Below are 24,420 nucleotides of genomic sequence, written 5' to 3'. Positions count from 1 at the left end.
GAGCTTCCTGAACACCCATCCTGCCTTCTCCAGAGGGAAGAGACATGAAAGTGGGGAATGGCACCGGGGGGCATTTAGGAGGGATAGGAAGATAACATTAGCGAAGATAAAAGACATCTTGCTCAACCAGCATCTGGGAACTAATTAGGTGTTGAAGGAGCCATTGAGAGAGATGGAAATTCTGTTTGTCTGGCCAATTTTAACGCAGCCAAACAGCCTTTTACTGCATATCCTGCATGGATAATTTATGATGGCTAAGAAAAGACGTGCCCCATTCTGACTCCCAGTGATCTAAAGCTAAAATCTATTCCGTGGTTGGAGACAGCAGAGTCTCCTCCACTAATCACCCATCCATTACTCTCAGATTCCTGAAATAAGAATGGCCAGGGCCAAACTGAGCTGGGGCCACTGCAAACGACCCACTTATGGAGCAGGTTAGTGCAGAACCTTCCACGCTGCTGAAGACCACAAATGGTATCTCCAGGTGGAGCAGCCTGAGGAGCTGACTCACGTCCAGAAGTAATGTAAGACCAGGCAACTCCAGGCTGCCTGTGGGCACAATAAAACACTCCATGAATAAATGCCGTGTTGACAAGGCTTTACCACCTCCATTAGCTCAGTTATGTCTGTTCCACACTAGTTGCAGGGTGCAGACCTCCCTGTGCAAAGGTGCTCCCCCGTGTATGAACCACTGGCAATAAATGGAAGGCACTCCAATTATTTTTCATTCAAGGGAGCTGCGATGTAGACGTGAAAATGTTCATTTCACACAGTGAAGGCAGAGGGCTCAGTTCAGCTCTGCCATCATGTTGTTTTTCTCACTGGAGTGAGAAAACACCGGATTTATATCAAGTATTTCTTCCATGATATATAAGCATGACAGTTTCTCAGGAAAATATATGAATTTTTCAGAGAAACAATTTATCTTTTCCTAAACCCATCTTGAAAAATCCAGAAATTACTTCTGTTGTGATTGGAGAGGAAAACCTACTAAGCACAAATATTCACTTCCAAAAATCGCTATACTGGAATATCCTGAAATATCCTTGTTATGGAAATTGTTGGGCAACCTGTCACCTCTGCCACTTATTTTGCCTCTAATAACAAGCTCTGCCTTTCTGTTCAGCCTCCCATGACCATTAGTTTGTAAAGCTAAAGCATTTCATCCCCAAAAAAAGCTGGGAAATCATTTGTACTGTGCTGTCCACACTCTGGAGAGGTCAACAACTCACCTTAAACACCCATCACCGGACTCACCTACTAAACTACTGCTGCTGTCACCATTATTTTCACTCTGTGTTGCTGGTTTCTTATATGAGGAAATATCCCAGAGGGATCTAACATGGACCTAACATTCCTACCAATTTACAGCAAAGCTGTTAGTCATGGTTTATATTGAATGTTCCACTCAAATAGAATCATAGAATCACAGAATCATTTAGGTTGGGATAGACCTCTGAGTTGGAAAAGACCTCGAGTCCAACCACTCTCCCAGCACTGCCAAGGCCACCACTAACCCATGTCCCCAAGTGCCACATCCACATGGCTTTTAAATCCCTCCAGGGATGGGGACTCCACCCCTACTGTGGGCAGCTGTGCCAGGGCTGGACAACCCTTTCCATGAAGGAATTGTTCCCAATATCCAACCTAAACATCCCCTGGCACAGCTTGAGGCCATTCCCTCTCATCCTGTCCCTTGTTCTCTGGAAGTAGAGCCCGACCCCCCCCCGCCTTCCCCCTCCTGTCAGGGAGTTGCAGAGCCAGAAGGTCCCCCCTGAGCCTCCTTTTCTCCAGGCTGAGCCCCCCCAGCTCCCTCAGCCTCTCCTGGTGCTCCAACCGCTTCCCCAGCTCCGTTCCCTTCCCTGGACACGCCCCAGCCCCTCCATGTCTCTCTTGTCTGAGGGGCCCAAAATTGCCCCCAGGATTCAGTGCACAGGCTCATCAGACCTCACTTGTGCTCAAACGCAGCTTGAGAAAAAGAGATGACAAAGGATCCAACTTGTCCTTGGGAAAGGAAAAAATCAACCCCATGTTACTCTGGTTTTCTGGATAGTCTGTCCTTTTTTTTTTTTTTTTTTCCCAGGGAGATAAGCACAGAATGGGAGAAGAGGAGCAAAGACCCTTGGCTACCTTTTCTAAACATCAGCAAACAGAGGGGGGGGGGGATGGATCCAGCACGAGATTGATCTGAACACCGTTACTTGTTCCATGTCAAATGAAACACAAAATTAAGGTCTTTCCCAGTGGCTGTAAAGCAGGGTGAACGTCTCAGTGCTGGACCTCAAGGACTGGCACAGCTAAAGCTCTGTGAAACTTTCAACTAAAATTCCCTCTCTGCTTTGAAATGGAAACCAAACTCTTGTGCCCCCAAATGTGTTGGCAGACAGCTGCTGCATTTCCAGCCTGGCTCTTTCTGACCTTCCTGTCCAGCTGATTTCAGTGGAATATTTGCTGGATTTCTCATCCATGTAACAGATCACACACAGGTCGAATACTTTAAAGCAATTTGGATATTTCAGGATGACAAATTGTTTCTGTTATGGAATACATGTATAATTACTACTAAAATTATATCCGAAACAGCTACCAGGCAATACAATTTTAGCCCATACCAAGGACTGAAAAGTCAAGAGAAAATGAACAGAGCACGTTATAATCAGGAGATAAGTAGTTTTCCAGCTCCTATAAATAGAAAAGGCTGGAAGAACGCATCTGACAAGCAGAAGAAAGTGTGAGGAGGGTAAAATTCCACAGTGTTTTGGCTTTGGACTTCAGAAGGTAGTGAGTATGAGATAGTGTGAAATACAAAGAAGCCTTTGTTGTTTACATCTGAAGTTTAAAAGTGGCACAGTGTGAATAAACAAAGGATGTTCCATGAAACTGCAGCAGGGATGTACTCGCTCCGTTTGAGCTCCGCAAACGACACGTAAACAGAGACATCGCCTCTGTGCTTTAAAAAAGGGAAGGAGGGAAACTTTAAAGCCTCCCAGAAAAATCTCATTTACCCACATCTTTAGGTTTTTGATAGGCTTTTAAGTGGTAGAAAAAACACACAGGCTTAATAAGCCCAAGATCTGGATCATTTAGCATTTGCTTTCAGGTTGGTTAAGCTTCTTACGAACGATAACGGTGCACGTGCCTTGGAAAACCTGAATTAGCTGTTTGTTATCTTTTCTGGGAAAATAAGTTTTGCTCTCAAGTGTTGGGATAATATCAAGTAATTTATTTTTTGGCAGCCAATAAAACATACTGCCACGGTAATTCCTGATTATTTTACAGGAGCGTGCATTAAGATAATTGATAAGGACGGAATCTAAAGATACACAGATTTAATTAGATATTCAGGGTGATATTTCATGTTGAGCAGTTATGTAGCATTGTATGAGAGTCATAGAATCATGGAATGGCCTGGGTAGGAAGGGACCTTAAAGATATCCAGTTCTAAACCCCCACCACAGGCAGGGACACCTTCCACTATCCCAGGTTGTTCCAAGCCCCATCCAACCTGGCCTTGGACATTTCCAGGGATGGGGCAGCCACAGCTTCTCTGGGCAACCTGTGCCAGGGCCTCCCCACCCTCACAGCCAAGAATTTCTTCCCAATATCCCATCTATCTCTGCCCTCTGGCAGTGGGAAACCATTCCCTGTGTCCTGTCCCTCCAGGTTACTGTAAAAAGTCTCTCTTCATCTTTCCTCTCAGCTCCCTTCAGGTACTGGAAGGCTGCAATTGAGTCACTCCAAATCCTTCTCTTCTCTAGACTGAACAGTCCCAATTTTCTCAACCTTTCTTCACAGTAAAGGTGCTCCACCCCTCCAATCAGCTTGGTGGCTTCAAATGGTATCAACACATATCTTTCAATGCAAAGATCCCTCCTATTTCACAAATATTTAATAAAACTTGATATTAATTCAAAATATTCTCACCTATTCCCGTGGAACAGACAGAGGGTAACTTTTCATAAAACAAAAAGTAAAACGGTTATGGTTTGAATTTGCTGGGTGTGAGCCAGCAGATGCAAACACCTTTTGAATAAGCATGTTCAATCCTGAGAATTTCCACAGGGATCAGTTTGGTTTGGCTTATTCGATGCTGAAATCAACTGATCTGAGCACAGAAGGTAGGGTAATGCTCTCAGTCACACACTTGGCTTTTACTGCAGTGAATCCCAAGGATGCAAGGAGCTCCAGGAACCAGAGATGCTCAGGAGGCTGGCAGGTCTGATAAAACACTGATGGGGACCCCCATCCCACTGGAATGATACCAAAAGGATGGAAGATGCCTCTCCAGGATGTCACAAATGTCACTGTGATATTTGTGCATCAGAATTAAAGTCCAGCAGTCAGTCCAGGCACCAAAACAGGCAGAACTGATACAGCACGAAAGGGAAAAAGGCACAGCTGGGGTCACACAGAGGCTACTAAATCCAGGGGCACTCACTGCATCACCTTGCTAGGGCCACATCCCAACAAACATTCCTCTGGAATCAGCTCCACAGAAGTTATCTGTGAAGATAAAACTGCTGGGGAGTTACTGGCATGGTTAAGCACAGCAAAATAACACACAATTAATCCAGTTTCTCCAATCCCTATCCATCTACAGACTCTTCCACTAAACCAGGTTGCTCCAAGCCCCATCCAACCTGGCCTGGAACACTTCCAGGGATGGGGCAGCCACGGCTGTCAGGGCCTCACTACCCTCTGAGTAAAGAATTGCTTCCCAATATCCCATCTATCCCTGCCCTCTGGCAGTGAGAAGCCATTCTCCTTTCTCCTGTCCCTCCATCCCTTGTCCAAAGTCCCTCTCCAGCTCCCTTGGAGCCCCTTCAGGCACTGGAAGAGGCTCTAAAGTTTCCCTGGAGCCTTCTCTTCTCCAGGTGAACCCCCCCAGCTCTCCCAGCCTGGCAATGATTTAACACAATCCCCTTTCTTCTACAATTCAGAAAATTGGTTCAGTGCAGCAAAACTATTTTACCAGAGCAGGAGAAAAAAAAAACCAAAACAAAAACACTTGGATGGAACATCAGCTGCAAAACCAGCTCAGTTTGGCAGCCACTAAAAATGCTGCAAGTACAGCAACAAGGGTGAAAATAAAAATCCTTTACAAGAAAACAGGGAAAATCCTTCAGCTTCAGCTCCTTGACACACCATCCCTGAACGAGCATCTTCTGTGTAGCTACTGCTTCTGAGCACACAGAGAGCAACCGTGTGTACAGGGGACCTAGAACCCAAAATCACAGAATTACAGAGTGGTTTGGGTTGGAAGGGACCTTAAAGATCATCTAGTTCCAACCCCACAAGCTACTTTTTAACTCCACATACCTTTGATCAGCAACAGATTTCTTCCACAAGCTCTTTTCACCAGCTACAGTGATTTTTTTATTAGAGGTGCACCTTAGGCTTGGAGAAAAATACCACTGAAGGAAACCTCCAGAGCTTCTTTAGCTTATCCACCCACTCCAAGCTCTGCCTACTCCTTCCTGGAAGAGTTTAGGCACAAACAACTCCCATAGATGTGATTAGCAACCCTCACCACAAACACACCCCACAGGAGAGGGGATTTGAATGAGATTGACTTGCAACAAGTTAATTTGTCAGTAAGCTCAGAAAACACAGGACCATTTTGGACTTCAGGGTCAAATTCCACCCACTGTATAAAGCTCCCACCACCAATGAAATGGATGTATGTGCCTGGAAAGGAGATTTGAATCTGGCCATTAGTAAAACAAAACACTGAGCTGATTGAGGCTGGATGGGAAGCAAAGAAAATGCAGGGAATGCACTTTACATTTCAGAGAGAACCTGGCATTTGCAGCACATCATCTTCCTGCCAGCTACAGAACAGCAGTGACTTGGCAGAGCTTCCATGGCCAGATGTCACCCTCATCTGGCTCTCTTGGCTCAGGCTGCTCCTTTGAAATGAACAGCAAAGCAGGGCCAGGATGGCTCTGCCTGGTGCTTCTTGCACAAGGAACAGAAGCAGGAAAGGTCTTCTGGGCAAACCTGGCATTGCTTTGCACCATTTTCAGCCCTCAGCAGGCAAGATCTGGGAGGTGGAAGAAGAGTCAAGAATAAAAAGGGACAGAGGGATTTGTTTGACAGCTGTCTCTCTTCAGGTGATGGATACAGCACAAATCATCTCCCCAGGTACTTTCCCGTGGCAGTTTTGAGCACATTTTGGCCCTCAAAGTCCTGGGTGCATCTCCCAGTGATAAAACACTGTTATATTTCTTTCTTCAAAGGCATTGCTGAGTCTCTACTCCCCTGCAGATTTTCATCTGGTTGTTTTATTTGAGGCTCAAGAGATCCTTGAAATGAGATGATCCTTAAGATCCCTTCCAGCCTATTCTATGATTCTGTGATTTGTTTCCTGCATTTTGACTATATTACCATAAACAAGAGAAAAGAGAAAAACATCAGGGTTTTTCCCCACCTAAAATCTGCCTGATTTCTAGTTAATTGGTATTAAAGCTGTTGGAGTTGTGTGATAAATATGAAGGTACACAGCCTACATAATCCTCCTAAAACACAGTGCTTTAGATACAGCAGAAGAGCTGAACTAACAGCCAAATTTGTGGGGTTTTGATGTGGCAGCAAAGTCCCAAACGCCTTTAGACCCAGGAAACAAAAGAGAGAAACACAGCCCATCCTGGCTAAGCCCCCCCACGTGACTGACCTTGTATCAGAAGGAGAATTACTTCTTAAACCGAGAGCCTGAGAGCACGTGTGTGTTTGTATACACACCACTATGTGTGATAAGGAGGCTGCTCCCTGGCAAAACCTGCCAACAATCCCGTTTTTTTCGTTGCCATCTGCTCAGAAGAGAGCAAGCACCTGTTAGGAGCAGCTGCTTGAATGCAGAACGTAGGTAAGAGAGAAAAATCAGTTGCGTTTTGGAGTTGGCCTGCCGCAGGTAGCACATGGCTCTCGCCGCCGAGGGTGCCAAGTGGTCCTTTTTTAAGTTTGGCCTAATTAAGAGCGTTAGGAAACCTCAAAAACTGTTCAGTTAGGTGCTTACAGGGAGCAGAGAGAAATTATGGGGCTCCCCAAAACAGTGCTCCCCAAAACACCTCCCCAGTCTCCACTGGGGTCTCTGCCCTCTCCCCTCTGTTTTCCTTGCTTTGAAGCCAGCGGAGCGTTTGGAGCTGCCGCACGTGGCTCGGTGCCTCTCTTGGCAGGGCAGGGCTGCACCAGGACATGTTGCTCCGAGGAATCACAGCGTTCCCAACAGCCCTCGACTCCTTCCTTTGGACAACAGCTGCTTCCCTGTTGCTGCCCCTTTGAGTCCATCTCCGTGTGGGCCCTTTGAGGGATTTACAGGAGGGAAGAGGGGACTCGGTCCAAGCACTTGCTGTGATCAAGGCCGTGGGCACCAGCAGATGCCAGCCCTGCCAGGCTGTCCTTTCTCCAGGGGAAGCAATGGGGGTTCCACCAGCAAGAGAACTTGGGAGTGGGCAGGAAAAACACATTAAAGGATTTCCCATACCCGTCCAAGTGTTATATCTGAGATCACAAGTCAGCGTGGCCTCTCCCACCACGGATGGTCTCAAATCTGCTGCCCTTAACACACACTTATGGCATCTGTGCTCCTATTGAGGGAATAAGGTCATTCAGTTCATTCTTTTCCAACCCCCCATGGATTGTTCCTAATTTTCCTCAGCAAGCAAAGCTTTGTGTTCCATGGCTGAGCTAGTCCTGCAGTCTGTGTGACGTGGCCACACACCTGATAAAAAAACCAGCACCTGCCCATCCCAGGGTGTGACAAGGCTTTTGGTCCTAAAAATCAGCCATCCTGCAGGGGATTTTCCTGTTCCCCTTTCCCACATAGCCCTACATCTAAGAATCATGTGGGGAGGTACAGTAAGGAGCTCCTGTCTCCATCAGCAACAGAAGGTCAGTGGATGGGCTTCCCTTGAACAGGGAATATTTGCCATAGGCACAAACACAAACATCTTCCCATTTTTCTCTTTCCCTCTTTTTCCTGCTTCCTCATTTCTTTGTCCTCCACTTCTTGTCTTCCCAACCCCTTCTGATTTGCCCTGTGTCACTATCCTGTGCTGTGAGGACAATAAATATTTGGCTCCTCTAACCTTTTTATAAATAGCATCTCCGACTCATTTGACCCCAGAGATTGACATTTTCTTAAATGGCAGGCAAGAACTGGTCCAAGTGTCACAGCCTGTGAAAATACAGAGGCTTATTCACACAGGCACTGCCTTGAGAAACAAGAGATATTCCCAAAGTGGTTTTGAGGCTCCAACCTCTGTGATCTGCATTACAGTTCAGCTGGATCAAATGCTGAGGAAAAAAAAAAAACCACCCTGATTTGTGGATGGGAAAACACTCATTCAGATCCAGCCTGGGCTATGGAAATAAGAGAAGTATGAGAGGCTGAGAGAGAAATCACATTTCTCCCGCTTGTAAAGGAGTAAATTTGCTCTTGATGCAATGAAAAACACATAAAATCACACAAAGCCATCCCACAGAGTCACTTCTCCCTGCAAAGCTGCACTTGAAATCGTGTGGTTTAGCACAAATACCGTCGGTCAAGCAGGAATTTTTTTCCCTAATGCAGATTTCCTACTGTAAGTACATCTGTGAGCATATAGATCCTGCCTCCTGGGACAGGCCTAATGGGCTCTGCATTCACTCTGCCTCATTTCTTTGGAAAGCACTGGCTCTGCAGTGGGAGGATTGAATAGGGGCTTTCACTGATGGATGTTTTTTCCTTCTGAATTTAAATGTACAAACAGAGATCGTGGGTTATTATTGCTGAGAGGAACAACAGAAAACACAAGAGCCATAGACTGGGGAGTCAGTGACACAGAAACACTCGAGGACAGGAGGAGCTAATTAATGTTACTCTCAGCCATGTATTTCCTTAAGTGCCCCTGTCCCCAGTAGCCAAAGGGCAGCGAGACAGGAGCACATGGAGAAGGCAACTCAGGCTGTCCCAGCTCCTTTCAGCCAACAAAGCCCATTTGGTGGTGAGGAACCTCCTCCTGCTTTATATCCTGTGATTCACAGATGAATTTGGGCTCTTGGAGTGGAGACAGGGATGTTGAACAGCTCAGTGCTGACTTAGCACGTGGAAGAAAAGGGGAGGAAGCTGGTGTTGAGCTCAGTGTTACAGATCATGAGAGCAGAAATCCAAGGTGTCCGTGCCTTGGAGCATGAGGGTATCCCACCAGGAAAGCTTTTCCACGGGCACAGCTAAAGAAACACGGGTTAAATCCATCCTTGAGAGCAGCACAGGTGCCAGTGAAGCTCTACTACAAAGCAAATCCCCAAAATATTAAAATATGAATATTTTTCCCATTTTTACCACTCGCACTCAGATGAAGAACCCTCACGTCGGGAAGAGCTCAGTTTTTAAAACAATCTGGTGAAAAGTCCAAACTCTCCTGCCTTCTCAAAAAAAAAAAAAAAAATTTCCAGTGACTGAAAGAGAAAAAAAGGAGGGGAAAAAACCAACGAAAAACCAAAAGGCTTGTTCATGCTGTTACAGTTTAGGAACTGCTGGCATCCCTGTCTCCGAGAGGAAGGGAGAGGAGAGCTGACTGCTCAGCAGCTGAGAACGTGTGTTCTGGAAGCAGCTCCCGGAGCAGATGGTGCAATGATTACTGCCAGTAAATGTTAGAGCCCTCTTTTCCTTCTTCTTTTTTTTCCCCTCTTTTTTTTTAAAGAAAAAAAACAAAAAACTTGAATTCTGAACAACAGGGGGAAAATAATTACAAAGAGCACATGAAAGCAGCTTGATTTCCTCTCTTTTCCTTCCCTCCAAGTGTGTGTGTGTCTTGTTCCTTGCTAATACCTGACGCTGCAGAAGTGGATGTTCCCTGGGCTTTGCTGGGATGTGAAAATCCACCACCAAGCACTTTGTTCTGAGGAGTTTAACAGGGCTGTTGTGCTCCAAGCTGAGTGTTCACTGGGAAATAAGGAGCTGTGGGATCACGTGCTGTGGGTAGGATGTTAAAAATGAGATCCAGGGAAAAGGAGGAGGGCTGCAGCTGCATTTATTGTAAGGTGTATTTATTGCAAGGTGTCCCTGCCCATGGCAGGGGGTTGGACAAGATGGTTTTTAAGGTCCCTTCCAACCCAAACCATTCTGAGACATGATGATTCTATGATTGTAGCCCACGGCTCAGCCTTTAAATAGTCACCCTGCTGGCTTGTGGTGTGGCAAATAGTACTTTGGCCAAGCAGTGGGATTTATTTTAGGGCTATGACTCTCCCTCTCATCACCAGCTGGGTCTGACTCCCCTGGGGAACCCCTCTTCTGCCAGCCCCTCACCCAGCTCTGTGGCTACAGATCCAGGTACATCCCACCAGTCTCCTGGCCCCATCTCCCCTTCTGATGTGTCTGAGCAGCCCTAAAACATTTCTACCCCCATCAGCTCCCTTGTTCCTCTCTCTCTGTCCCACCCTTCTTTCTTTGCACCCTCAAAATATGATTTTTTTTATTTTTGCCTTCCAGCAGGGCAGCTTGTCCCTCCTCATCTCACTGGGTGTAATTGCTTTAAAACCCCTGGGGAGCTCGACTCCCAAATTTTTAAAGAGCAAACATCAGCCTGGATGGGAAGGAGCATCCCTGTCTCTTGGGTTTCACTGGAAAACAGGCTGCAGCCCCAGGCCAGGTGCAGTCAGAGCAGCACCACACAAAAACCCTGCAGCATCTCTTGAAGGCTCCAGCTTTCAAATGCTGTGACATCTCTCCCAAATGTGTGTTGGTTTTTGGTTAGTTGGTTTTTTGTGGTATTTTTTTTAATGTCTGTAAATTAAGAAAATCCAGGGAAATTTCCACAGGGAGATCAAAAAAAAAAAAAGCAGGATATGCGCAAAAAGACGCCTCCTTCCTGAAATTCAGATCCCTGCTCTGCAGCGGGGAGGGACCAGAGCTCCTCGTAGATAGGCTGGGAGAAATATTTTAGTATGGAAAACATGTTTTTTCTCCAGCTTCCTGCTCCCAACAATTTTGGCTGGGACTTTAAAAATATCAGTCTGAGGAGGCAGAAAACTGGCAGGGAAAATTTCACCCCTCAAATTAATGTTTGCTGAAGTATCAATCAACTGAGGGAAAGACTTCTGAGAGGAACTGTCAGACATCCCTAAAACAGGGAGCATCCAGCTCCACCAGCAACACTGAGATGCCAAAATGTCTCACAGTGATTCCAGGTCAAAGCAAACTAAATTTGCAATGAGAAGATTGAGATTTCTCTGTGACCATGGTCGACATCCGCTAAATTATCAACTTATTATTACTATTATTAGCCATGAGACACTGTTCTTTGAAAGCCAGGAGTGATTTTTCAAGGTGAAACCTAACAGCAGTTCAAGAATAAGATTTTTAATTTCAGTTATAATAATTTGGAGGCTTTGCAGGGGTATTTTCAATCACAATCACAGCTCTCATCCCTTGACAGTTTCCAGGGAAGAAAAGAGAGGAGTAATTGAAATGTTGCATCTTCATTGAAAGACTCCACCACTTACCAAACAAAACTGAAATGAAGGGTGCCAAGAAAGTCAGCAGTGGACCATCACATGATCCCCTCCTTGAGATGCAGCACTTGTATCAAGGACACAAACCATCAATAATGACAACAGCACTGTTTGTCTTTGCAATTTGCGGGTATTCAGAGCCCACTACTCAAATCCTTAAACAGTGAGAACGTAAATGGAGTTGGACAGAGCCTGGTCCTTGTACCCCATCCGAGTTTCTGAGTTCAAAGGCTGAACATTTGAGCTGTGCAATAATGGATAGCATTGCCAAGTATTGTGATGAAAAGAAATACTCTTTTGCACGAAAAATACCCTCTTTCCACAGAGCAGGAACTCAGCTTTCTCTTCCTTCTGTGCTGTCTCGGTGTGATTTGAAGGAAAACACTTGTGGCACTTGTGGGATAGCTCTTCATACTGAGTTCCTACTGAGCAGGGCAGGTTTGGGGGTGTTTGCTTTTAATTTATTGTTTCAGCTACCTGAGGACATTAGATTTAAGACTGACAAAAATAGATGACATGGGAATACTTTGGATGCACATCTGACACACCTGAGCTTTTCTTGGCTGAGGGATGAAATAACAATCAATAACAACTGTGGAACTGTGCAAGGGATTCATTTGGGTTATGACGCATTTCAAGGTGATTTCCGTGTTCATCGGGAGCTGAATCAGCTCAGAATATTTTTGTTATCCCCTCCAGGTTGGACGTGGCTTTGAGCAGCCTGGTCTAGAGGAACCATGGCAAGGGGTTGGAGCTAGATGGCCTTGAAGGTCTCTTCCAACCCAAACCATCCTGTGACTCTATTTCAAAGCACATTTGCTGAAAGCCCCCTTTTCCTGCCCACTAAAAGTGTTTGTCTCCAGCTACTGGAGGTTTTTATTCTCTTCCCTGAGAGTGGCCTGGCAAAAGGCAAATACCCCACAGCTCTTTCTTTGTAGGGTTTATGAAGTGATCTCGTGCTCATCAAGAACAAGCCAAGCTGTGCTCCAAGAGCTCTGTACAACCCCAGAGGTGTGCTATTGCTTTTATGATTCCCTCAGGTGCCATGTAAAGTTAATGTGCCTGCTATGACTGTCCTTACATCTGCCAATTCCATGGGATTAGAAAGCAAGGCTTATAGACCTTATGGAAAATACAACCAAAAAAGTTGCTGCCAAATCCTTTGTGGGAAAAATTAATTTGTGATCCTGCAAAGTCAACACCGGATTTATGAGGCTGAAGATGAGAGGTTGGGGCAGGTCCTTTCCCTGCCTGTCCCTTTATTTCCCTGCTTGTAAAACAGATGTGACAACATCTGTACTTACAGAAGGGAGGTTTCACAGCTCAACTGTGTGAGATGAGGGCACTGCTCGACCTCCTGAGTGACTTGGCATTGCCTGACCCAATGTGGAGTCTCAGGAGATGGAACCAAGAAGACCATAAACCTTTTTGCTGGAAAAAGTGGTGAGGCCCTGGCACAGGTTGCTCAGAGAAGCTCTGGATACCCCATCCCTGGAAGTGTTCAAGGCCAGGTTGGATGGGGCTTGGAGCAACCTGGACTAGTGGAAGGTGTCCCTGCCCATGGCAAGGGGTGGAATGAGATGACCTTTAAGATCCCTTCCAACCCAAACCATTCTGGGATTCTGGGATTTTCATGCCAGCCTTCCACTCCCCTTCCCTAGTTAGGATCCCATCCCTCACCAGAATGGATAATCCTGTCACTTCTGCTTTGACAACCCCAAGCAGTAGCTCCCAGGAACTTTAATAAGTTTTTTTTTAACCTTCAGCAGAGCTTTGCTCTTCACCTTTATCCAGTTTGTACCTCTGAAGTGCTTTGAGAACCTGAGGCAAAAAAATACAATGCAAAGCTCAGACTTAATCCCACGTTGGCCTGTTGTTATCTGGCCTCTTAATGAGGATAATTTATAGAATTCCACTAACATAAATGCATTCCAACCATCCCTGCCACCATCACCCCCCCCAAAAAAAAAGGAATCAATTGAGGGAAAATGGTCCATGACAGGAAAGCAGGAGAGATCAATTAAATATTTAAAGTGTTACTGTAAATGAAGAAGACGCCGAGGCCGGGTCAGTAATGAGCTTCCCCCTAAGCCACTGGGAACTCACATTAGTGCTGCACTTGACTCCTGCAGGTCCCTCCCAGAGCCAGCAAAACTCCCACAAGTTGCCAAGAAGACACATCCTACAAAGGGGTGTGTTGGGCTCTCCGTGTATCCGTGTGTGCAGCGTGAAAAACTGAGATTTAACTGCTTCTGCAGCACAATAAAATAGGAGGAAACAACAATCAGAAATTTCATTTGGATCTGGGATTGATTTCTAGCAACGAGATAATCAAGTTCTCATAGAATATTCCGATTCTCTTAACAAAATTTCGCTAAAGAATAAATTAATTATATAGGTTGAGACTCTTTAGTGTTGAAAAAGAAGAGATGCTGAAATTACTCACAGAATCATAGAAAGGTTTAGGGGGAAGGGACTTTCGAGATCATCCAGTTCTAACTCCCCCACCATGAAAATTAAAACTCCTTTCACCACTTTTTTCCAAAGGAATTAATTCTATTCCATGTGTAAACTGTGCCCTGCTCCGAGTATAGTCCAGTTACAGAGGGAGAGACACATTAAGTTCGAAAATTCCACTTTACTGCAGGTGACAAATGTGATGGTCTTGGCTGCTGGGACATTTAAGCTCCAATCAGGGGAGGCAGACCCTGACTCCCAAAATATTCAGCAAACATAAACCAGCATAAACATATGGAACATAAAGAATTGTTTGGGTTGGAAGGGACCTTAAAGCTCATCCCACTCCAACCCCCTGCCATGGGCAGGGGCACCTTCCACTATCCCAGGTTGCTCCAAGCCCTGTCCAACCTGGCCTGGACACTTCCAGGGATGGGGCAACCACAGCTTCTCTGGGCAACCTGTGCCAGGGCCTCACCATCCTCCCAGCCAGGAATTCTTTCCCAATCTCCCATCTCTCCCTGCTCTCTGGCAGTGGGAAGCCATTCCCTGTGTTCTGTCCCTCTATCCCTTGTTCCAAGTCCCTCTCCAGCTCTCCTGGAGCCCCTTTAGGCACTGGAAGAAGCTCTAAGTTGGAGCCTTCTCTTCTCCAGGTGAACAACCCAGGTCTCTCAGACATCCTACTGTCCCAAAACAGCATCAGCTACATTTCTAGTTTTCCTGCTGGGTATTTTCCCCATCTTTTCTCATGTCACCCAGCCTTGTTCTTCACTCCAAATACCTTCAGTTACATTCTCTTGCCTAAACCAGATTGCTGCGAGCTCCACTGAATGCATCTTTCTACACTGACACAGAATAAATGTCAAATCTCTTGTTAACTCCTCTGATTACAGACATCCAGCAAATTTCCTGCAGAATTTCCAGTAGTTCCATGTAGACCTCTTTGCCTTAGTTCTCTTCCAAGAATGTCACAAGGGGCAGTGTCAGGAGCTTTCTTGCACAAAAAACCATGACTCTGACTACTTGTCTTCTACCCAGAAGCTTTTTTATCCTCACATAGGAGGAAATAAGGTTTTTTCGATGTCCCTTGCTCTTGAAAAGTCCATGTTCACTGTACTTAACTCACTTCTGAGTCATTGTAAGGGCTCTGATTATTTGTGCCAGTGTATTTCTGGGAATTTGAGTGGATCTGACACTATTAGGTCCTCCTTTCCCATTAAGACAGGCACCAAATCTTCCTTTTTTCCAGTCCTCCACTACCTCAGCCATCTCCTGCAAGTTCCAGCCACTTGTAAGTGCTGACAGCTCTGAGATCAATAGGAAGAGGATTCCTATAGAAAAACAACCAACTAATCTTCAGGAGTTCAGAAACGGACGAAAATGGAAGATTTCAAATCCAGGCATGAAAAGCAAGATCTTCAACTATTAAAAAAAAAAAGCTAAGAAGGACCCTGAAAGAGTTGTCCAGCCCTGGCACAGCTGCCCAGGGCAGTGGTGGAGTCCTTGTCCCTGAAGGGGTCTAAAAGCCATGCAGATGTGGCACTTGGGGACATGGTCAGTGGTGGCCTTGGCAGTGTTGGAATGGTTGGTGATCTCAGAGGGCTTCTCCAACCTTAATGACAGGCATGGGCAGAGGAACTCAACCATGATGCCCCAATTAACGAGACAAGTGAAATCCAGGGACAGAATCATTCAAGAAATCTCTTGGAAAGAGAGATGTAGATTAATAATTTCCTCCCATGACCAGAGCAGCCTGTTAGTGGGACTGTCTGGAGTATTTCCTACATGGTTTATTCCCATCACAGAACTTTTACACAGCATCATTTCCAAGGCTGTTTGGGACATCTTTTGATCTGTTCCATATTAATTAACGCTGTTGTGTTTTCCTTTTTTCCACCTCTACATTATCAAGCAGCTTAAAGCATTATTCCACCAATTTCTCTGCTGGTGACATGAGTTTGGGTGAGCAACCTTAAGTAATTTTTCATTTTGATGACACCTTGGCTCTGTTATTTGCATCCATTTTCTGCCATTCCATGGAGCTTTGCAGCTCAGCCCTTCAGAATTAGGTGGTTTCTACCTCCATGACATCTCTAAGTCTCATGACCTGCTGTGCTACTGAACCAGAACCTGCATCAGCTGACCTCAAAGTGGTAGGATGATGACTTGCCAAGATTTTGGGATCAATCTGGCTGCCAATATAAGCTTTTTTTAAGCAAGACAGAGGGACCTATCCAAGGATTTCACATCCTTCTGACACTGATCCTCCCCCTGCTCTTTGGCAGCAGAACATTATTCCTCGATGATCTAGAGGTCTTTTCCAACCTTAATGATTCCATGATTCTACCTCACTCCAGGACAATCTGCCCCATTTTGGTGCCTGTTTATTGCTCCATTCCCATATTTGTGCTGTGTCAGGGAATCTTCAGCCTTGCTCCTGCCCTGGCAACCAACATCCAGCACCCACCATGTATTTAGACACCAGGACACGTTGGTCAAAGTGGCAACAGAGATGAAAAGCTCCCTCAAGCTCCAGTGCAAGTAAATCCTTAATCCTCCATGGCTCCAACCTCCCAAATTGCCTATTATCAGCTTTGTTGTAGTGGTTGGCATAAGGAATTAGCCCAACAGGCAATGACTGACAGTTTTCTTCTAAAAAATGGTACCATCTGGCAAAGCAGAATTGCCATTCCATGTTATCCTGGTACTCCAAAGCATTTCTGTGCTCTGTCCAAGCCCAGTGAGCAACCAGCAGATGTGGAGAGGGTTTGTGAGAGAATCTGAACCACACACATGGCTAAACTGGCCATGAAGAAATTCATGGAAATCGAATAAAAAACATTAAACCCAAAATCTTTTACTCTAAGATAAATGAAGTTATTCCCCCCAGTGGGAATAACTGAGAGAAAAAACTCACTAGATGTTAAATGGGGCTCGATTCATTTATGGGAAGGATTCAATGACAGGATTGGCCAGAATAACAAGGAACTGGATTAGCTGACCTAAGGAATCCTTTCCAGATCCAAGTTTCTGTACTCTTTAAGCTGAGAGCATGAAAAACACAGTTTTCATTTCTCAAAGAAAAATCAGTTTTTCTGTAGATCTCACATGTATCCAGGACTTATATTTTTCCCCATCTGCAGCAGCTCAGACATATTTAATGTGTTTAATGCTGCTAAACTATGTCACCTATGTCATTTTTCTGCTTTTAAGTAGATGAAAAGGCTTCTGTTCCAAAAGAAAACTGCAATATGTGCTGCATGAAATGCCAGCTGGGGGTGGAGGAAGAGAATGTAGTGATGGCAGATACTTGATTTAGCTCTGCATCAATAAAACATCCAGATTTATAAGAGAGAATGTGATGGAAAACATCTTAATAGAAGGACATTTGTAACAGAACATTGGGCCACTCACCTGTAATTACTTCAAGGATGCTCTGCTCTATTCCATGTGACACCAGCAAATTTATTGTTGCAGCCTCAGCCTGTCTTATTTAGCCACTAGTAAGTTCATACATCAGACACATGGACCATCTTCAACATCCTAATAATTGCTTGATTTGTTATGTATCACAGTACCAATACTTCAGCTCTGTGAATGCATAAGTCATTTCTGAATTTCTGTGATTAAAAAAAAGGGTATTTTGCATGTACAAGGTGTGATGTTACAGCACTGGATTATGTGTGTGCTCTTACAAACAAAGAATTAAGGGCCAATTCACGCTTAGATCTCACCTATTCAAAGCTGTCACTGATATCAGAGTGCCAAATAATGAGCTTAATGACTTTAAGGCAAATTTCCATCAGATTCATTTAGGAAATAAGACCCATGAGGTTTGGCCCTGCAACATCTGTTGAGCCAAGTTCAACAGGCCCCAAGTGCAGAGGTGCTGCACCTGGGTCAGGGCAATCCCAGACATGAGCACAGACTGGGAGAAGAACTCCTTGAGAGCAGCCCTGTGGAGAAGGACTTCGGGGTTCTCATGGATGAAAAGCTGGATGTGAGCCACCAGTCCAGACCCACTGTGGACCCACAGTCCAGAAAGCCAAATGCAGCCTGGGCTGCATCACAAGAGGAGTGGGCAGCAGGATGAGGGAGGGGATTCTCCCCCTCTGCTCTGCCCTCATGAGACCCCACCTGCAGAGCTGCATCCAGCCCTGGGGTCCTCAGCACAAGAAAGTCTTGGACTTGTTGGAGTAGGTCCACAAGAAGCCACAGAGATACTCCGAGGGCTGCAGCCCCTCTGCTCAGGAGACAGGCTGCAGGTGTTCGCCTGGAGAAGAGAAGGCTCCAGGGAGACCTTAGAGCTCCTTCCAGTGCCTAAAGGGGCTCCAGGAGAGCTGGAAAAGGACTTGGGACAAGGGATGGAGGGACAGTACAAGGGGGAATGGCTTCTTACTGCCAGAGGGCAGGATTACATGGGATATTGGGAAGGAATTGTTGGCTGGGAGGGTGGTGAAGCCCTGGCACAGGTTGGCCAGAGAATTTGTGGCTGCCCCATCCCTGAAGTGTTCAAGGCCAGGTTGGACTGGGCCCTGAGTAACCTGATTTAGTGAGTGACATCCCTGTCCATGGCAGGAGATTGGAACTAGATGTTCTTTAAGGTTCCATCACTCTTGTTCACTCCCAAACTCCTCAGGTGAGTGCTGGTGCTCTTGTTACATTCTGGACAAGGGAGTTTTATCAGTGGATATCCAAAGCAGGTAAGAGTACAACACTTTCTGCCAGTTTAGATCTCAGGAGTGGTTCAGCACACAAATGCTGGTGAAAGGGAAGGGTGGAAGGGGTCAGCAGAAGAGAGGAGAAGTCAGGGTGGCCTCTTCCTCCAGCTGACGGTCGTGTGAGTTCCTTGTCTGTGACGCATGACTGCACCTGGAATGTCTGTTCCTCCTCCTCCTCCTCCCCTCCAGCAGCTCAGATGTGGGGCCTTTGATGTCAGAGGAGTTATTTTGGTGAGAACATGGTGTGAAGGGAAAGGAAGCAGTACATAGGAGGCTGCTGGCAGAGGCAGGGGTAACACGGAGGGTCCTGACCCACAGCCCCCACGTGCCGCGCTCACAGGAATTTACATCCCATGGCAGCTTTTTGGCCTTATTTTTTTGGTACCTGGAAATCTGCAGCTGCTGCAGCTCCCTCTCTGTCAGGAGGTTAAATCAGAGAATCACAGAATATGCTGAGTTGGAAGGGACCTACAAGGATTATCAAGTCCAACACCTGACCCTCCATTCCCAGTGATCCCACCCTTTCCCTGAGAGTATTGTCTAAATGCTCCTTGAGCTCTGGCAGCCTTAGTGCTGTGACCACTGCCCTGGGGAGCCTGTTCAGTGCTCAACTACCCTCTTGGGGAAAGAATCTTTGTCTAATATCCAACCTAAATAAATACAGCAGAACACAATATCCAGGATACCACCAGTGATCAGAAAATAATTGTGGTTTTATAAAAGAAATTTTTACTTAGTTCATATTGTATTTTAACAGAAGGATGTTGCTGACAGTGGGTGTTTTATTTTGTTCTCACTGCTGGGATTTTTTTCACACTTAAATAGTGTAACCTCCCAGTTGAACTTTAAAGGTTTGTGGCAGCAAAGTAAGCCTAAAGCTTTCCTTTCTCCACAGCCACATCCAAGAAGAGTTCAGGGCAAACATTCTTCCTCCAGTCTGATCCAGCTTCCCTATGGCATCCAAATCTCTCCTTGCCCCATGTCATAAGCCACCATGAGGTCTTGTAAATCCTGCTGGAAGTGGCACCAGGCTCCAGATCCTTAGATTATCAGGAAGTTCCTGATCTTTAGAAGAAGACCTGGACTGTGCATGTCCCAGAACATGCAGTAAGACCCTCAGAGGCTGAGATTTGCTAGTGGGCACTTGAGCAGATGGCTCTTGGGAGCCTGGCCTGAGCAAGAGCTCTCCATTCCAACATGCTCAACCAGGTGGATCATCAAAGGCTGTTCCACTATCCCTGAAGAGTGCTGGAGTCAATGGGATCCACAGAGAAGGGTCCCTCAAGGCTTGTCTGCTCCAATCTCCAAGAGAAGAACTTTTCTCTGACAAAAAGCAGCTGATACATTTCCCAGAGCTGCTCTTCCTTTCCAAGATGTGGTTGGAGAACATTTTGTGATGCGCCTTCTGAAGGACCAGGACATGGCAGTCAATGAAGATGGAAGTCAAAGAATGACAATAACCCAAAGGTCACAAACTTCCAGAGCCTGTAGATCATCCTTTTCCTCCTAATAGCTTTGGAAAAGGAAAGATTCGCAGCCTGGGCACTCAGGCTCCCTCCCTAACCTGAAGATCTCATCTCCTGCTCGTCACCCTATCTCCAAACCTGCCAACTGCCTGGTTTTCTCTGATCACACCAAAGGAGGCTGACCGGTGCTTTTTCCACACCTCATCATGTTTAGGTTGAGGGAAAGGCCCACCTTTGCTCCTGCCACAGGAACCAGAACTCCAGAAAAGCTGCAACACAGTCCACATCCTCCAAAAGAGTTATCAAAACACCAGACAAGCCACCATGGCCACCAAGGAGAGACAGTCATGGACACAAGACGAGGATCCAGCCTAGATGGATGCCATCAGGGCAAGGGGCTGGGTGGACCTTTGGTCAGAGCCAACACACCTGGTCCTGTGTTTTCATGCAGTTTGTGCAATTTTCAGCCTTCCAGAACAACAGATTGGGTGAAAGAAAATTGGCCTGATGATGGTGGAAAGACATGTGCAAATCCCTGCCCACAGAACAGACCTGATTCAAATCTGATTCCTGCTGGGTTTGGGTCTACATCTATAGGCACAATTATTCCAGGTTTGCACAGATAGTGCCAGGAACTGCGAAAATTCCTGAAATGTCCATTAAAACCCGTTTGTGCACATTCCAGTCACCTCTCCACAACTATACAGACACTTCACTGATCTGATAAGAATATTTATTATTAAATATGTTTTGCAAGGTATGTTTTGTGCACATTTCAAAACAATAAATGCAGTAGCCTCTTATCTCCTGAAGTTCCAAAAAAAATCATCTCACTTCTATTTTAGCTACAGGCACTTCTGCCTCTTGGTCAGTCCTGCTTTGTAATGAAAGTTTGGTACTTTGACAGTGCCTTCATGAGTGTTTGGAACACAAAGAAGGTCTGGATGTGAGAAAAAAGCCCTGGTGCTCTGAGAGGATGAGGATGAGAGCATGGTTTACCTATTCCAAGGGAACTGAGCTGCCATCTTGGTTCAGAGAATCACAGAATGTCCTGAGTTGGAAGGGACCCACCAGGATCATCAAGCCCTGCACAGACACCCCAACAATCCCACCCTGTCCCTGAGAGCATTGTCCAAACACTCCTGGAGCTCTGGCAGCCTTGGGGACATGACCACTGCCCTGGGGAGCCTGTTCAGTGCCCAACCACCCTCTGGGGAAAGAATCTTTTCCTGATATCCAACCTAACCCTCCCCTGGCACAGCTTCGTGCCATCCAAGTCTGATGGCAAGCACAGGGTGTGGACACCAAGAGCGACTCTCTTGCCATCACTCACAGCATCACCTTGGCACTTCACCTCCACCAGGTGCTGCTCATTGATTTCAGATTTTATTATTTAATGTGGATCTTCCATCTGCAAAGCTGTGGAGACTTGTCACCTTTCCACCAGAGGTGCTGGAGCTGGAAGGTGGCAGCACAGCCAGTGAGGCAGATTTAAGAGGTGACATTCCACCTGGGATACCTGCTGTGCATTCACATTTTTCTTTTAAGGAAAAGAATGTTACATATATAAATAAAAGGAAACATTTGCAGTGTGTCTCAGTGACATCTTCAGGAATAATCATCCCCACTGAGCCCCTCTCCTTCTTAAAGAGTCACTGCCTACCCTTATGTTTGTAAATTTGTCTCTAAGAGGCTTTACCTCATTTCAGGTCAGTCTTACAATAACAGAGCTCCAACATCCCCTGCAGCAAGTTATTGATACCTTCTAGGTCTCTTCCCAGACCATGTTTTCCTCCCCAGTCCTGGCCAGTTGCCCTGTGGAACAGTATGTGATGAGGCCCTGGCACAGGTTGCCCAGAGAAGCTGTGGCTGCCCCATCCCTGGAAGTGTCCAAGGCCAGGCTGGATGGGGCTTGGAGCAACCTGGGATAATGGAAGGTGTCCCTGCCCATGGCAGGGGGTTGGAATGAGATGATCTTTAAGGTTTCTTCCAACCCAAACCATTCTGGGATTCCATGATTCCATGATTTCATATTTAGCTTATGTCTGTCAAAAAGCAGCACGGACTCTGATAACGGGTGGAATAAGGCACGGCCCAATTTTTATATTATTGGAATTATAAACTGGATGTTATAAATTGGATATTATAAATTGGACGTTATAAATTGGATGTTATAAATTGGAATTACAAATGTGGCTCGCAGCTGATGTCACTTCAATTCACGTCACGCAGATCCCATCAAAACAAGGCATTTTCCATGAAATAATTCAGCATCCTCAAGGAGCAGGAAAGGGACTATTTGCTTATAACATGCTCCTCTCCTTTATTTTAATATAACATTAAATATGCACAGTTAAGCACTCAAAAGTCAGGAAATGAGAAATGCAAGGCTCATAGAGCTTTAACTCTGCCTCCTTGAGGATATTAATTATGTTGTCATCTTTTATCAGATCATTGCTTACTGTTTCTTAAATAATCTTTTTCCGCAACCTTTCCCACATGCAGACATTCCACAGGAGCCTGGGATGGCTCTGCTAGAAACCACAGTGATTCATAGTGATGAGAGGACTTCCTTGGCTTCCCAGAGTTAAAATGTGCAGCTTAAAATGATGAAATACCACTCGGTTTTCACTGTTGTTCATCCCAGGGCTGCAAAGTGTTACCATGGAATCGTGGAATCACGGGATGTCCTGAGCTGGAAGGGACGCACGAGGACCATCAAATCCAACTCCTGGCCCTGCACAGGACAGCCCAACAATCCCACCCTGTCCCTGAGGACGTTGTCCAAATGTTCCTGGAGCTCTGGCAGCCTTGGGGGCATGACCACTGCCCTGGGGAGCCTGTTCGGTGCCCTACCCCTCTCTGGGGGAAGAACCTTTAGTTCATGAAGAACCTTTTCTCCAGCCCAAACCATCTCAACATTTCGTGGGCCATGCAGCTCTCCAAGACGTGCACTTGGACACTGGGCAGGAATTTGGGTGGCACTTCTGAATGCTCCCAGTGCTGCTGCCGAAGACCAGAGATTCCTGAAGATGTCAGATTTCAGGAATCCCCCTCAGTGTTGGGGAATGGGCTGAACTTGGGGTTAGACTGAAAATGGGAGCTTTTAAAGGAGAGGCATTTTCAGGTTTCCCTTAAAACATTCAAAGCAGTCACCAGTTATTTCAGCATCCCATGTAAAAACATCATGATGACCTTCAGCTGATCTTCCACTGTTGCACCAGTGGGACAACACAGACAATGGAGTTCTTTTAAGTTGCTGGACCCTTTAAACCCTCTTCTCCACGATATTTTAGTGCTTGTTCTGCAGTTTCTTTTTACTGCTGCGCTGTTTGGCTCCCAGAGAGAGGTAAAATGACTTCCTATTTCATTCAGGCTGACCTTTTTCTTTTAGGAAAATAAATATGACTGAAGACGTGCCTCCAAGCATATTCAGGCTGCATCTGAATTGCCCTGCAATAACACCTGCAATAATGCCTGGGAGACCACACCTCCCAACCAACCACCCAGAGACAGCTTTAGGGGGCCTGTAGGGTACAGGAGAGGCTTCCTCATCTGGGATCCTGCTCCCAGGTCTAGAGGTATTGCCCAAATTCAGCAAACTCTTGCTTGGACCCCACCTGAAACATCCAGGCTGTACCTAGAGAGGTAAATTGGGCTGGGTATGGAAAACGCCAGGAAACTCTCTGTCATATCTGGCTGCTCATTTCTGAGTCCGTGGATTATGGATCCTACAAACCCAGTGAAGGAGCTTTCCCATTCCCTAGGTATCACTAGCAAAGCAGGACACCCAGAGGCCACTGGAGACCATCCTACTTGTCACCCTATGTATGACATCCTACACAGGACACTCACATCTGATGCCCTCAGTGAAGTGTTCCCAGCAAAATCTCTTGTACGACGAAGTTGGGCTGGAAGAACCCTTGGTATTGGACCCGGGGAGGATAAAAGCTACTTCTGGGATGGCACATCCACCTGCTTTTGACACCCCTGCTGCTTTTTTACTTTTTTCCTTGTATGTAGAAACATGGCAAAGCAGGAAGAGGCAACAAGGTCGGAGTGGAGGCAGGTGAGTCACAGCAGGTGATCCCACTCCTTTAGGACAACACCTGGAGTTGAGGGTTATGTTTAGAACAGGAATCCCAGGTCTGGAAATAGGATAGGATCATAGAATCATGGAATGGTTTGGATCAGAAGGGACTTTAAAGCTCATCTCATTCCATCCCCTGCCATGGGCAGGGACACCTTCCACTAGCCCAGCTTGCTCCGAGCCCTGTCCA

General features: G+C 46.0%; 1 protein-coding gene and 1 long non-coding RNA gene across 4 annotated transcripts in view; one reads left to right on the top strand and one right to left on the bottom strand.

Annotated features, from left to right (window-relative positions):
• The window catches only part of LOC108504940, a 17,279-nt gene extending 11,062 nt beyond the window's left edge, over positions 1 to 6,217 (top strand). The window contains exon 3 of one of the 2 annotated variants that reach the window (XR_001877322.1): positions 6,114 to 6,217. This is a non-coding gene — a long non-coding RNA (uncharacterized LOC108504940). Of the gene's footprint in view, positions 1 to 5,792; positions 5,916 to 6,113 lie in introns of those variants that run through there. The other variant, XR_001877321.1, reaches the window with a different exon arrangement.
• The window catches only part of MSRA (methionine sulfoxide reductase A), a 256,046-nt gene that overhangs the window by 8,557 nt on the left and 223,069 nt on the right, over positions 1 to 24,420 (bottom strand). The gene's annotated exons all lie outside the window — the stretch shown is intronic.

This window comes from Lepidothrix coronata, unplaced genomic scaffold (genome assembly GCF_001604755.1).
Source record: "Lepidothrix coronata isolate B3197 unplaced genomic scaffold, Lepidothrix_coronata-1.0 Scaffold179, whole genome shotgun sequence".
Lineage (NCBI taxonomy): Eukaryota > Metazoa > Chordata > Aves > Passeriformes > Pipridae > Lepidothrix > Lepidothrix coronata.
The sequence above is the reverse complement of the archived record's forward strand: the minus strand, read 5'-3'. Positions and strand labels throughout refer to the sequence as shown.